General features: G+C 37.8%; 2 protein-coding genes across 3 annotated transcripts in view; one reads left to right on the top strand and one right to left on the bottom strand.

Moving 5' to 3' along the window:
- The window catches only part of PDCD10 (programmed cell death 10), a 36,844-nt gene extending 31,632 nt beyond the window's left edge, over positions 1–5,212 (bottom strand). Inside the window, exons 1-2 of one of the 2 annotated variants that reach the window (XM_087725295.1) lie at positions 5,023–5,212; positions 16–191 (exon numbers count right to left, since the gene is read on the bottom strand). The gene's annotated coding sequence lies outside the window, so the exon portion shown is untranslated. The remainder of the gene's footprint in view (positions 1–15; positions 192–5,022) is intronic. The other variant, XM_087725294.1, reaches the window with a different exon arrangement.
- A 293-nt stretch (positions 5,213–5,505) lies between these two features.
- SERPINI1 (serpin family I member 1) overlaps positions 5,506–15,772 on the top strand; it is a 144,281-nt gene continuing 134,014 nt past the window's right edge. Inside the window, exon 1 of the mRNA XM_087725293.1 lies at positions 5,506–5,642. The gene's annotated coding sequence lies outside the window, so the exon portion shown is untranslated. The remainder of the gene's footprint in view (positions 5,643–15,772) is intronic.

Genomic DNA, 15,772 nt, shown 5'->3' with positions numbered 1-15,772 from the left:
TATCTTTCTACTTACATTTTTTCGACTAGCTTAATTTGATGTGTTACAGTACAAAATGCCTCTACTGCTTTTATGCGAAGATTTTTCTAGAATAATCAGGTTCCACAGTCCTTTGTTATCAGAATTTCTTTTATTGGCTTGGAGTTATTTTTTGCCATGAGATGTCTTCTTGTATTTTAATACAAATCTTTCTTATTAGGAAAATGAATAAAGAACAACTTATCAGATTACAATAAATAAGGCAGTTACTTGAAAGCCAAATCAAATTATATGTAATATTTATCATTTTTAAAATTACATATGCTTAGAATGTAGATGTAGAAAAATTATAATGCATTGTATAAATTCGTTTATGTAAATAATTCTATTTGCCCTCAACTTACGACCACAAGAAGCTCAAAATTTCCATTGTAAGCAAGACAGCTATTAAGTGAATTGTGCCCCATTTTACTTTTTTGCCATTGTTGTTAAGCGGATCATGCAGCTATTAAGTGAATCATATGGTAAAGTAAATCTGGCTTTCCCCACTGATTTTGCTTGTCAGAAGCCTGCTGGAAAGGTTACAAATGATGATCGCCTAACACAGGGACACTACAACTGTCATAAATACATGACAGTTGTCAAACTCCTTAACCATGGGACCATGAGGATGCTGCAACATCCTAAATGCTAAAACCAGCCATAAGTCACTTTTTCCAATGCCATTATAACTTTGAAGGGTCACTAAATGAATGCTTGTAAGTCAAGGACTACCTGTACTTCACATTCCAATTCATTTAATAGTATCACCTTCTTTCAATCCTCTCTGTTTACCTATAAACAGAACAAAGGCCTTCTCGGAGCAGATTCTAAACCATGGATATTGATTTAGATTAATGATGATTATTATGTCAGAGATTGTAATATTAACACTACAATTATTCATAGATACTGTGCCCTTACCACACTGAGACCTATAGAATCAATAGAAAATATCAGCCTTTGCTTTTATCCATAATTCGCTAAGTATATCATCTCTGAAAAAGTATTAAGCAGGCAATGTATTAGCTATCAACTAATAATGTATTGTACTGTAGCAAGAAAAGCAAGGTTACAAAGCAAGATACGCTAGATCTGTGAAATATTTTCCAATAATAACATGTGACACAGTCTCCAAGCTATTTTTATTGAAAAATGGAATAAACATAGTTCAAGTAAATAACTGCATTCAATTTCTAAGTTTTCAGAGTCTAAAGTTGAAGAATTTTCACCAGTGTTTTAAATCATTTGGATTGCGTGGATGGCACTGAGTGAAGAGGAATAGTCTTGGGCCACATATAAAATATACAGTATAATATAGTTAATGTATATAAAAAACAAACTTCCTTTAAAAGTCTCGTGGGCTTCATTACTAAATGTCTAGGACCAAGTGTTGGACACACCTGTTTTGAACAGGTTTTAAATTTTCAGGCATTAAATAGTCTGAAAAATGCACGGCTGTATTTAAAATGGAACTAGCAATTTTATTCTTCTCAAAATATATTAAGCTACAGTTTATAAAAGGTTAAAATTCAGCATAAATTTTAAAGGAAAATAATTTAACAAACATTTGCTTAATATAATGCCCAAGGACACCTGCAAGTACATAATTTAGCAAGTATAATTTTAGAATGATGCACGTTTTTTACGTAAAATTGGATATCATTAAATTATTTTACTATAAAAATAATAAACATGCCTATGATTTTCATTACAGGAAAATTACAAGTGATATGTTTCCTGGAAAAATATACAGAAATATTTACTGCTGTCAAGTTTGTATGTCACAGACTTTCAAAATTATAAAGCAGACTAACTTACAACATTAAGTTTTTCCAAATACATTGAAATTTTAGCAATAATAATGTCAGTGATTCCCTCTTCCCATTTTAAGAGCTTCTTTAAAGCTATACTTGTTTAAAGTGTTGTAGAACAACTTTCTCCTCTTAATACAATGGAAAATTAAACATAATATTATTTGATTTATATAAACATTATTTAGCGAAGGGTAAGATACCATGTTTAGGGGTATTTGAACTGGATTAGCACAGTAATACTTTCAGAAAGTTATTTGTTTCACAAGAGAGACTATAGAATGACTGGTTATACCACACTGAGCCACAAACCAGATTACCACATTTATCCTAGTGAATTGTACCCACATGCATATCTTATTAGTTTGCCACACACCCCTTGTAATTAGACCATAGTCTGATTCTTATAACAGTCTAAAGTATTTCACTTTCTAGTTTTTAAATTTTTATTTACTTATATCCCACCCTTTATTATTAGAAATAACTCAAGGCAATGAACAAATCCAACACACCTTCCTCCTCCTGTTTTCCCCACAACCACCACTCTTGGAGTTTAGTTGGGCTGCAAGAGAATGACCGGTCCAAGGTCAGCCAGCTGGCTTTCATGGCTAAAGTGGAAATAGCACTCAAGGTTTCTAGCCTGATGCCTTAACTATGTGAGCTTTAAAGACACTACATTATTTTTTATCAAGACTTTACACCAACAAAATGTCACAATGAAGGCTCCAATGAAGGCTCCAACAATGTTCAGAAGGTATTTTTCAGCAATAAAGTGTTTTAAATTAATTTAGTTAAGATATGTACATTGCTTTTTAGATACAATATTATTATACACTTAATAGACTAGAGTAGTCATTCATTCATTCATTCATTCATTCATTCATTCATTCATTCATTCATTCATTCATTCATTCATTCATTCATTCAATGTATTGGTTGCTCAGCTTACCATAAGGTATTTCTGCATGGCTTACAATCATAAAAGTATACATATGCATATGTTGCCTATACATATACAATTTAAACATAAATTAAAATTTAAAAAAATAGTGAAGGGCAGCACAATGGGGGAAAGTGAGATCTGTTTTTACTATATCAACCACCTCCACTGTGCTATTCCCAACCAGCTGTCAGAAACATGTTTATACCTTTATGAAAGGATAGGAGGGTTGGGGCCAACCTCATATTGGGGAGGGAAGGAGATGTTCCAGAGGGCAGGAGCAACAGCAGTGGCAGTCTTCTTGCTGGACCCTGCTAGCTGGAAAAATCAGGCTGATAGGACCTGCAGCATGCTTCCTCTACTGGTATGTGTGATATGGGTAAAACCTAGTGGGGTGAGACAGTCCTTCAAGTAACCTGGACCATGAAGGGCTTTAAAGATGATCACCAACAATTTGAATTGCACCCAGAAGCAGACTGGCAACCAATGCAGCTTGCGGATCAGTGATATTACAGGGGCCATTCCTGGGGCCGTCAAAAGTTCCCATGTTACTGCACTCTGCACCAACTGTGGGCTTCTGAATGTTTCAGGGTAGCCCCGTGTAGAATGCAATGCAATAATCCAACCGCATACTGTAGTGTAAAAATAACTTTTATATGCACTGCAAAAAAAAATAATGCATGTGACTCAGTTTATTGCAATGTAGGAACTTCTGACCCAAATATTTATATCTTCTAACCAGCCACATTCACATTTTTATATTCATTATTCCCTTTAGTCTCCCAAGCGCAAAGATGACTGGATGCATTTGAAAGGATGAGAATACCAAAATGAAAATGTATACCAAAAACAAAGTCACATTTTCATGCTTTGGCCATCTATTACATTTGAATGCAGAATCTCCTAGGTTTTTTGAACAAGACAATGTCATTATGACAAGAAAAGTTCTCCCCCATGTTCGATTTTGATACTGTGTAAACATTGCATCAAAATATAATGGAATAGATATGACCAATGGTTGCAAACCCAAACACTTCTATATTTAAGATTATTAAAGTTTCACTCTGACCAACTGAAAACAACTGCAATACATCCAGGATACAGAACAAGGGTCTACGAATGAACATTATCAATGTTAATAGTACCAACATCAGCATTAGCCTGCATTTCAGGATGCAAGGAGGGGGGATACTATATTTAAACAAAAGCTATTTCAGTGTGTTTCCTTCAAACATATTTATTCCTGACCAAATGAGAGAAACCACATGAAACTGGACAGCAGGAATCACTCTTTTGAATTACATAATCCCCGACATCTGGTCATATGACAAGATACCTCACTATTACTAAGCAGAAACACCAAAGTTTTTCCTCCTGAGCATTTTTCCTCCCATTTTTCCCTTCCTCCAACAAGGAGGACATCCTTTCCAGGAATGGGCATGCATTTTGGGTGTGTGCAGAATGCCTCATAGAACATGCTCTGATTGAAGTACCTTTTTGTCTCCATGGAAGGCAGGTTGAAACAGTTTCTCAGGTGAAGGATATGCAACTATTTGCCCTTTACTAATAGCAGGGTTAATTCCATCACTTGAGGCCTGTCCAAAGGCATCCAGGAGAACCTCCACACACAATCAGGGTCCCAGAAAGACAAACTCCCCCACCCCTCAGCAAGATCAGAAGGGCTGAGTCTCCTTCCTGCAGATGCTCCCCGCTTTTATCCTCCTCCTTTCAACAAGACAGGTTGCTGTCGTTTCCCGCCCTCCATATAATGTATGTATGTATGTATGTATGTATGTATGTATGTATGTATGTATGTATGTATGTATGTATGTATGTATTCTCCTCACCGCTACGGAAGGGCAGACATCTTCATCCAAGCAACTCCCGACCCGTATTCACCTTTCGCCCTCCCCGTACCTAAATCCTCCTTACCAGAAGCTGCTTATTTCCCTTGCAAAGGTTTGGTCACCTGCAGGGAAAAAAAGGGTGTCCTTTCCCTCAGTCTATTGGGGGACAAGTCACTGTCCCCCTTTTTTTTCTCTCGCGGCGCCCATGAAAGGGCTAGGCCCGAATACACCGGGCCTTCCGATGCTGGAACCCCCCTTACGCACACAGGTCGACGTAACCCCTGTGGGGTGGGTCAGGCCTTACGCAAATCTACCAGTGGACCCACCCCCCCTCTCCGGGCATTGCCTTGGCGACACCCGAAGAGACAGAGATGAAGGGGGCCTTCTCCTTCCGCCACATTACCTCACTTCTCGCTTTCACCTGACCCGCGAAGCCTCTAGGACTCCCGAGCAGGTTCCCCGCGTCGCTCCTGCCGGAAGTACGTGCCGGAAAAAAACCGTCCTCCTATCTCTCTCTCTCTCTTTCTGACTCTCGCCGCTGCCGCTGCCACCGTTGTTACCACACACACCAGGCGTTGTCCGGAACTAGCCGGCGATCGCGTGAGCCCATGGGACCTGTAGTCCGCTTCTCAGAAAAACTACAGGTCCCGAAAAGCATTGCGAGGGCTCGGGCAAAAGGAAAACGGGGAGGAGAGGGGAAAAAAAGAGGCCTCGGCAAGGCGAGCGGGGAGGGGGGAGGAGCTGGCGAGAGAGAAGACCAATTAGAAGCCAGAGTCGGAATGATGGGCGAGGCTTTGACCGCATTAGGGAGAAAGGGGCGGGGCGAGAGGGGGGGAGGATGGGCGGGGGGAGAGTAAAACTCTTCGGGCTCCACAAAACGCGGCAGAAGCAATCCTGGAGGCGGCGGTCTTGCTTCTCTCATAGTTCCAACGCAGGGAGCGGGTTGAGAGGTTGGCGGGTTCGGCTGTTCCCCACCTGAAGCCCTTGGCGATTTCGTATCAGAGGGTTTTTTCTCTCGGACAGGTAAGCGCCGCCAGCCGCTCCTGCCACCAGCACAGCTCCTCTTGGGTGTCTTGGCTTGCGGTGAAGCAGCTCTGGTTGAGGAACGCCGGAGCGCCCACCTCGCGTTGTGCAGCCTTTAAAAAGGGGGATCCTTCAAAAAAAAAAAAATCCCATCGTTCGGTAAACGAAGTCCAACGTGTGTCCTTTAGGAGAGCTTTCCGCTTATTCACAAAAAACACTTACAATGCTTTTAATAAAAAATCTTAGTACCTTCTATTTCAGCAGAATAAACGGCTCCAAATATATTTAGGCAGAGAGAGAGAGAGAGAATAAATCAACATTGCAATATTTGGGGAATTCTCAAATCACTTGATCATGATAGTCTTTCGGGATTGATGCTTTTTTCTCCTTTGTTTCTGCCTTTCTGCTAGGTATCCAGGTCTTGCTAGATCTTTTCCCACCTATGTTGCATAAATTTCCCTGAGCTAGGCTTGATACTTTTTCCTGACATTTTTACCAATACCTGTTTTCACTTAGATGATGAGACACAATTTGGTTTTTAACTGAAGACCCTGTGAGTTTCATTCATTCTCTTTTTTTCCTCGCATGTGCCAGGGCATCCTAAACAATTGTAGCACCCGGAGCAGAACTTTAAAATGCATCCTTTTAGTACTGGGATTGGCCTTTGTGGGTTAATATAAAGATAAATGGTTGCTTATTGTATCCTGTAACATTAGCAGGAGTTGCAGTTAGTGCAATAAATCCCTTGAAAGTTTTATGTTGATTGTCTGACTGTTAACATGACCCTTTCTGAATTGTGTGTCTCCCTCTATGTTAGAACAAGCTCATTTTTATGTATTGAAGTCGTTGGAAATGTTGTCATTATTTTCATGTGTACTGAGATGTAAATTTTGTGTTTTAAAAAAGGGGGGGGGAATCACCTGTCAGTTATCAAAATGTGGATGAAGAAATAAATTTATGAGTTTTTCTGATTAGCACTGATTAGGTTAATCTTATGTGAATTGCATAGTACTGGTATCTCTGTAAATCTGTGCAACTACTCTGTACAATAAGATATTCCAGAAACATTTCTTGAGAAGATGATTCAGTCTCTTCACTTCAATTGACTATACTCACCTCAATGAGGAATGTAGAAATGCCCAATTGTCTTTTTAAACTGCAGGCTGAGATCTGTGTGAATAAGACTTCAGCGCTGTAAAGAACGAGGAAATTTATTTTCTTCTACCCATAGAGTGTTGTCAGATTGATCTGAATACCTGGTTCTTTTTTTTTTTTAACAAATGTTGTCTCCTTAACATGTTGCAATTCACATTTCCCTCTCCGCATTTAATAAAAATGCATCTTAATATTATGTTATGTAAATTTAATTTGTGGACTGTAATAGAAATATGTAAAAGGGGAAGGGGTTTTTCAGATTCTTAAATGTCGGTATGACATTTTATATCAGTTCATTTTAAATTCTTATCAGTTTTCTAGATGTTTAGAAAACCAGGTGCAGGAATGTTTGTATCCCTGATTATTTACTTCCAAATTGAAGTCCTGCCAAAATAAAATTACCATCTGGCTTATCTGTCTTTACATGACAATAAAAGCTTCAGTGGGATTTAGTTTCAGTGAGAATACCTATAACATAAACCATATAATCCTGAAAATATTTACTTATAAAGAAATATTTCTAAAGTCTATGATATGGCCACTTATGGGGTATATTTATTACTGCATAAAAAGAAAACACATTAAATTAATTATTTAGTGCAAATACAGAGTAATTTTAAAATAACTGATTTGTGAATTAAAACACATTCTAAGCATTTGGGCTTTCTGTGACTATATAATTGCTTATGTGATATGATGTGATCCATATTTCCATTCCAGGCTTTGCATATAATGTAAGTCTATAAATTTAATCTCATTCTTATATGTGGTTTGGATAATGCTTTTTATAGTTCATCTCATGGGTGTCATGCCATTGATCTTTCATTACCAAGAATTTGATGAAAAATATCTATGTAGGTGCTAAATAAATCACATTGTGGTTTGCCTGAAGAATGGACTGCTGATTTGATTTGGGAATCGTTAAACGATCACATCTGTTTTCAGGATCACATAGCTGTTTTAATAAGCCACAGGAAAATATTGTATTCACAATCCTAAGCATTCTGAAATAGTTTTTTTCTAAATAAATCTGAAGCTTTATACATTCATATTTTATCCAGATACATATTAAGCTAAATCTATCTCCTGAGTAAAACAATCTTTTTTTAGGTTTCTTTTAAATCTACCCTTTATTTCTTTATAAGTAACTTAAGATGAAGAACATACATCGTTCTCCTTCCTTCTCCTATTTTTCCTACAACAACAATGCTGTGAGGTGAGAGAGAGCGACTGGCCCCAAAATTATCCAGCTGGTTTTCATGCCTATCGTGGGACTAGAACTCACAGTCTCCTAATTTCTAGGCTGGTACTTTAACCTCTAGACCAAAGTGGCTCTTAGTTATATCTCAGCTAGGATATGTTTAGATATGCAACTATAATGAGAAGCATTCCTTTTCTTTTTATATTGTACATGGAGAAGCTTTGCTTGTGTATGTGACAAAAAGATTTGCAGCCTGAGTTTTAAGATCATCAGTTTTTCCTCTTTCTGTTATCTTTTCTTCCCTTGCTGAATGGAACGGGTAGGGAAAAGCAAGTACTTTACAAGAGATCTGAACAGATTATTTGTAGAGGTATTTTGAAATTAACCGGAGAGCCACATGCAACCTAAAACCATAGGTTGCTCTATATACCATTTTTAATGAAGTTCATGTGTTCTTTAGAAGTTGCAAAGGGGCAGTTTATCCTTCACAACAACAGGAAATGTTTTCTTTTAAATGGAAGCATCATTAATTTTATGGGGGGACGGGATGACCAAAGCCTTGTAACCATTCATTTAAAAAAACCCAACAAAGTTACTGTTATGAAAGTAAATTTTATAACAAACTTGTAAGCTAGACTTTGCAACTTCAGGTTAAACAATCTCTAGTTTCCCATAACTTATTTATTCTGTGTCTGCTTTCATGTAAGCTATTATTTAGTTATTACTATGGAATAGGCTGCAAGAGTTCACATATTATCCTGAACTTTGTACTTTTCACAATCCTAATTGTTTGGATTAATACGGAAAACTAAGACAAGCCACATTTTGGCTTTGTGACCAGTATGCGGGAAATTTAACCTCTCTGTCCTAGAATTTTCAAAATCATTTCTGGCTCAAGCTGATACCCATTTGAATCTTAGATTCATAGACTAACCAAATGCATTCAAATAGTGGCAGTCATTACACCTTATGATAATGAATTTCATAGGCTCTTTATGTGCTGTATTAAGGATATAATCCTTTTTCCCTGTTCTAAACCTTCAGCTTTATTGGAGGACCCATGCATTTAGCATTTTAAAAGTGAAGGGAAAAAACCCAAATAGTTCCAGTCCCCTAGTAATTCAAGTGGCACTTTGTCCAATTGTGATGTTGCTACCCATTACAGTTCTGTTTCCTATGTCCATCAAATTGTTTGTAGTTACATAGTATAGTAGTAGTAAAAGTAGTTTACATAGTAAAAGTAGTCACATAGAATAGAGAAAAGTTTCTGTGCACACTTTTGCAGCAGTGTGTTGCTTCACTAGATGGTTGATGTAGAAAGAAACATCTGGAAGTTGTGATGTACAATGAGATGTTCCTCAGACAGTTTTCTGCATTGCAGCTCCTATATAGTTTTACCTTTATCACAGGAAGAATCAAATTACAAGCATCATCTAAAGCATGTTACTCCACCCCCTTTTTTTGCAGATGTAAATATTTCTAGGTTAAATTAAAGCTTGTTCCATCCCAAAAGCTGAGAAGACTGTAGTCAAAAATGCAGAGATTGAAGATGATGTACTTACTGTAGATGGGCAAGCATGGAAACATAAGAAATTGGCATACGGTTTTATATTATTGTTGTGGTTTCTTGAATAAACCATAAATTAGACTGAGCTGGTTTAGTATAGATCACTCATAGCAGAGATTGCATGAGAAACTTTGCTTCTGAGATTTTAGCTCAGGATATTGTCTAACAAATCTCTTGGTCCAATTCAGTCAACAGGGGAGCTGGCCTAAATACAATGAGTTTTCCCAAGGTTTAAAATGTCTAATTTGTTCTCTGAATTTTCTCAGACTGAAAACTTGGTTTGAATGTTTGCCATACCAATGATACTACGAGGAGCAAATATAAGAGAATGAGGGGTATAGGCTACCCGTCTCTGATTCACTCCACTAAACCACTAAGCCAATAATTCCTTAATACTAAGAATACTTCTCCTTATATATATATTTTCCCTGCTGAAGAGTAGATTACAGTACCTAAACTCCTGAATTATTATCATTATTGGAACATACTTTAGATAATCCTGAATTTATCGTACTCTTTACAAACAGTTAATGGAGATCCATCTCAGTAATTACCATTATCTGCAAGGACTCTGGTGTAAAGAGTTAGTAAAACCTAGATTAGCAAATCAATGCCAAAAGGTCTTTAAATTATTGAGCACATTTCCTCTGCTCTTCAAACGAGTCTAATTTGACAATGATTATTTTTCATGTTTGCTAACTCCCCAGAAATTAGAAAGGGCTTGTTTTGTAGTGTGGTGTTCTGGTTTGATATCCATAAGATTGTTCATATGGGTGTCATGAAGATCATTATACTGTTAAAAATGCAAATGTAGTTTTGACTTATGTACTAAAACCTGGAATGTATCACTACATGCAGAATATTGGATTGCTTAAGCATGGAGGAGAGCAAAGATAGGCATTGTTCATCATTACAAGTATAGCACCACCCTAGATTAATAGTCTTGACTGATGTATATATATGATATTTGCTTTTGAGCTGCCTTTTTAGGGACATAACAGAAAGACTGATGAATATTACATTGCGTTATCAATTTTAATTGTTTTAAAATTGAGCTAAATGATTTGTTTATATATGATAAAATATGTTTTTGTGGGATTTTAATTGTCTTTAATTTCTTGCCTTCCTTCCATCATCTCTCCCTTCCTCCTGATTTTTTAAAAAAATCTTCTACAGAAAAATACAATGAACAAAGCTTAAGGAAACATGTCAAAGATCAAAATTTAATGGTACTCTGACCAATAGTGAATTGCCAGAATGTCAGATAACCTGCAGATTCAATGCAGAATACTGAATTTAGGACTTTTGGAATAGGATATTTTGTGGGGAGGGTTTCAAGGAAGAGCTGGTTATGGCCAACCCTGGTACTGTTTTTTTTTTTTGCGGGGGGGGGGGGCATAAATAGCAGCTAGAAAGCAACTTCAGTTGTATAGTTGTGGCAGCCAGATTATCTTTCTAGAATCCTCCCTTTCTTAGGTCCTCCATGGTCAAACTATATACCAGACTACACTAAAATGGGATTAATTCAGCATTCAGCATATTGGGAAGGCACAGCCCGAGATGAAAATATATAACATAATAGTGATAATATAATGCAGTATGGAAAGGGAGTTTGACAGCCATCAAAAATAAGTGGCTCTGAGCACATTTGAATTAGTTGCATATAAATATTTAAAGATGCATAATACCAATGACTTGGGTAAGAACAAAGCAACTGCATGGATTGGGGTCTATATTTTTTTTCAATGCCATAGGAGGGAATTTCAATGCAACATAGTATTAGAAAGCTAAAGTAGGTGTATAATCTGAGCAGCTGAAAGGTTCATCAATCAACAGAAACCGGAGAGTACAATTGCGTAGTCATGGATATAAAAAAGAGGGAGAGGAAACACCTACCTTGCTGGAGAGGAAAAGGATCAGAGGAGAATCAGTGATTATATGAAATGGACAGACAGGTTTTCTGGACAGCATTTCCCCTCCTGTTTTAAAACAATGTCAAACCTATTTTAGCACTTAACGTTAGGATTGCTGTGCCTTCCAACTCAAAAACGACAGGTGAACTATGGCACAAATTCCAATCATAGGGCAGAAAACAGGGACCCTGTAATTGATAAACCACATTCAGTCCTCACCACCCATTGTTTAACATCTCGTCCATCCCAAGAGTACATCTAGCTAACACTGGGGGATGTTTTTTGAATTTTTGGAGTGAATTGGATGCCCAATGTTTTACAGAGACTTCAGGTACCTTGTTCATCCCTGATAATCTCCCCTAAAAGTAATATGATTTTCCTAATTTTTGTTCTTTTTTTTTCATGCAACCTGCTCAGAGTTGCTTTGCTGCCAGGAAGGCAGCCTCTACTTTTCATAAAAAGCAATAGCACTTAGGTTTATATTCCGCTTCACAGTGATTTACAACCCTCTAAGTGGTTTACAGAGTCAACAATCTGGGTCCTCATTTTTCCAACCTTGGAAGGCTGGAAGGCTGAGTCAACCTTGAGCCTGGTGAGATTCGATCTGCCAAACTGCTGGCAGCCGGTGATCAGCAGAAGTAGCCTGCAGTACTGCACTCTAACCACTGCACCAGCGTGGCCCTAAATACCCAAAACATAGGGCTAAAAAAAAAAAAAACTCTGAAAAAAATCCCAATGTCAGGGTTCCAAATAGCATCCAAAAGTAAATCAGAGTCCAAGGCAAAGTATTGCTCAAAGTTCCAATTTATTAAGAGAGCCATGTTGGCACATCTGGGAAAATCTGAATCTGAAAATTTCCCGGTTTCCCCCACCCAGTTGAAAGTTCAAGAACTTGCCCCCCACCCACACGTCCATCACATGGTCCAATCTTCCACTGCCATGCTGCAGTTCCATCCATCCAGTTCCAGTCAGGTGCAGCGGTGCAAAGAAAAAGGATGACCTTGGCTTTCTAGAAAGAGTTTTGTTATGGCTACATAGCATCTAACTCCGTACAATCCTCCCTCCCATTTTCCCACAATAGAAAATGCATAGTAGAATAATAGAAAGTGTGGCAGGCCAAAGATAAAAAAAAAAAAGATGGCTTCAGCCCTGACACCAACTTTTTTTTTCTTTTGCTACTTGCAAGGATGTAATGCTGTTAGTGGTAATCTTGCTACTCTTTTCTTTTTTTAAAATGTGGTCCTTCTTCAGAAGAAAATTGTCCTCCTGGATGAATTTTTGGGGGAATATCTTCCTTTAGAAACAAATTATTTTGAATGAAGCGGGGCTTATACTTCTCAGTAAACTTTCTTGGGATTTGTGCTCTGGTGTTTACAGCAACCACTACCTCCCTTTGCAATATTCTCCACCTTTCCTTTCAGGATGTAAGAAAAAATATTAAGCCCACTGGCAGGTAATTTGGGAACCAAGTACCTATACTCATTTATCATCCTTGTCAGAATAAAAAAAACAAATTCAGAATTTGATTCAAGCCATTATTTCATCCAGATTGACTTCCAGACCTAACTTTATAATTTTCTGGTGGTCTCTTACCTGATTCTTTTAACTTTTTAAGTCACATGCTAGAATTAGATCTTTAGAAAACCGACATAATTAGATTTTCTCCTTGAGAAGTCACCTGCTGTAGGCAACATGGTTATCCCCACTGCATAAGATTTTGGAGAACAGCATTCTGTCTTCACTTTTCAACGCTGCCACCCCTCGAAAACTTTACGTAATTGTAGAAGGAATGCCATGCAGATTGACAAAAACACTGTCTTAAAATTAATCATAACTTGTCCTTAGTTGATATATCAATGTAGGCATCTATCTGTCTTTCTCATTGCCTGTTCAATCAGGTTTCTAGTAAGATGATTTCCTTCATATGTGGTAACAGTGAAAGTAACAGGTCATAAAATTTCATTCTTGCACAAAATCATTACCGAATCTTGTGGGATTTTTTCCAAAACCACTAAATTCACATATGATATCGATAATATGAGAGATACATTGCAGCAAAATGGCTGCCGAATAAATTTACTAAATAATAATAGTTTATTTAGCTCATTTTTTGAGCCAGCCACAGGTAAGAAACCAACATAAAAAACATGCTAGTGGCTTTAGTATGATATGTCAGCAACATACTGATTCTTGACATATAATTAAGTCTTGCAAATGCAACTGCATGTTTTCAAAAAATGTTGTAGTTTAGGAAGGGGTGAGTTGACACCAACAGAAATCAGGGTGCCAAATTTGTATTTGCAAAAATACTATATTATCTTAAGACTGGTTATTAAAGGAAGAAGCTAATGGTGTGAAAGAAGTTCATCAGTAACAGGGAAGAGGTAAGACTAAACTGGCACATTAAAAATCTAGCCCAGAGGAGTAAATTTAGGGTATAACCTGACTAATGTGCAGACTAGCAGATTACAGGTAGTCCTCATTTAATCACCACCTACTCAGCAATCTTTCAAAGTTATGATGTCCCTGTATGAGTTACAATTGATCCTTTGGTTTCTTAGCCTGCAGCAAAAGCCCCCAACTATAAAGTAACAGCAAACTGTGGTTAGTTGACCAGAATGTCCACAATGTTTCCTGCTGGCTTACCACAAGGAAAGTCAGTGGGGAAGCTGGCAAGAAGTCAGAGGTTGTAGTCAAATGAAGTCCTCGTATACCCTGCATGGTCCTTGCTTAAGGACAACAACCAGGACTTCCAGAACTGCCCTTGCTAAGTTGCAAGGGCAGTTACAAAGGCCTACCTTAGCAAGGGCTAAGTTGCACAGTCATGTGATGCTGTGCTTCATAAGTGCATCACTTAGCAATAGCTATTCCAAGGACGACCTGTATAATATAGTAGAGCTGAAACTAATGGGACACTGGGAACCAATAAACTCTCTGTTATATTTTATTAAGCCAGCAGGAATAACAGATGTTACTAAAAACTATAGGACAAAATTCGCAGAGCAGGCAAGTTGTTAGAAAGTGGACTCACAGATGTGTGCTGGATAGTTTTCCCCAAGCTGGACAGTCTTCAGAAGTATTGATTCAATCTCTAGAATGTTCAGTGATGGCTCTGCTGGCTGGAAATTTGTAGGAGATGATATTGACAGTCAGGGTTCCGAAGGATCAAGCTTCAAAAGAAATCCAGTTATTTATTAGGAGCAACATGTTGGTACGAACCCAAGTGAAGCCAACTCTGACCCCATGTAATTTACGGCCCAATTATGACCCTGTTTTTCCCCTCCCCCCAGGGTGTGTCATAAATCTCATTCTCCAAGGAGCACTTTCGCTGGCTGTAGTGATCACTCCCCTTCTGGCTGCTGTGGTTAACCTGGGAGACAGCCTTAAGAAAGATATGCCTGGAATGTGCTTCTGTGTGTGGCTGCTGTTCTGCTTCATCAGTTTCCCATCCCTCTTGCCTATGGCAACTCGAGAGCAGGCCAGGGATGCTTTGCGAGTTGACAGACACATCAGGAGGACATTCGGTTGGGAAAGCAGCTGTAAAGGCATTTTGAATAATGAGATGGGCAATGTATAAATTTAAATAAATAAATATTAGTTTGGGGTCAGTAAAGAAGTTAGAATAAAGTGAGATCATTAAAATACTGACCTGCTTTCAATGGAAGTTCTTTATGCCCCAGCCCGCAAATATCCGCTCACTTTTCCTAATGCTAATAGCGGGTCATATATTTCTTATATTCCTTATTCTAACAAATTCATCTTCAACTGTTCTCAAAAGCCTTAGCTGTAAGTTCTTGGAACACTGATTTTCATCTTTTTAGGAGGACCCTTTCCAAAGGACTTAAGAGAGCAGAGCAAATATTGTGGAAAAGATTTTTTGACACTGCATGATAATACATGCAAAGCACTTCCCCTTTCAGTTATTCAAGCGGCTGCATCTTTTTCCAAGCTGACATGCATTTTGTTTGAAAAAAAATAGTCAGAAATCATTTATGAAGTAGATATATAAGCCTGGAAAATAACATAGTTGTTCTAATGGTTCATAGTCTTTCAAAGGATATGAACAATTTACCTTGTTCTGCCTTTGCATTCTGCAAAGTCAGACATATGTGTAATTTGATCGCACCCACTTTGCAACCTTTAAACTCCTCAATAGTGACCATAGAATTGTCCAACTTTGCTAATGTGGGCATTATTCAAGTGTAACACAAAACCACGTTTCCTTTATTAGTTGATTAATTAAGTATAACACATAGGTGCACTATACTCATTTTCCCCCAACTACTCTTCCTAA

The sequence above is a fragment of the Thamnophis sirtalis genome, unplaced genomic scaffold, assembly GCF_051295495.1.
Source record: "Thamnophis sirtalis isolate CommonGarterSnake01/CBP01778 unplaced genomic scaffold, rThaSir2_p1.2 scaffold_11, whole genome shotgun sequence".
NCBI lineage: Eukaryota > Metazoa > Chordata > Lepidosauria > Squamata > Natricidae > Thamnophis > Thamnophis sirtalis.
The sequence above is the reverse complement of the archived record's forward strand: the minus strand, read 5'-3'. Positions and strand labels throughout refer to the sequence as shown.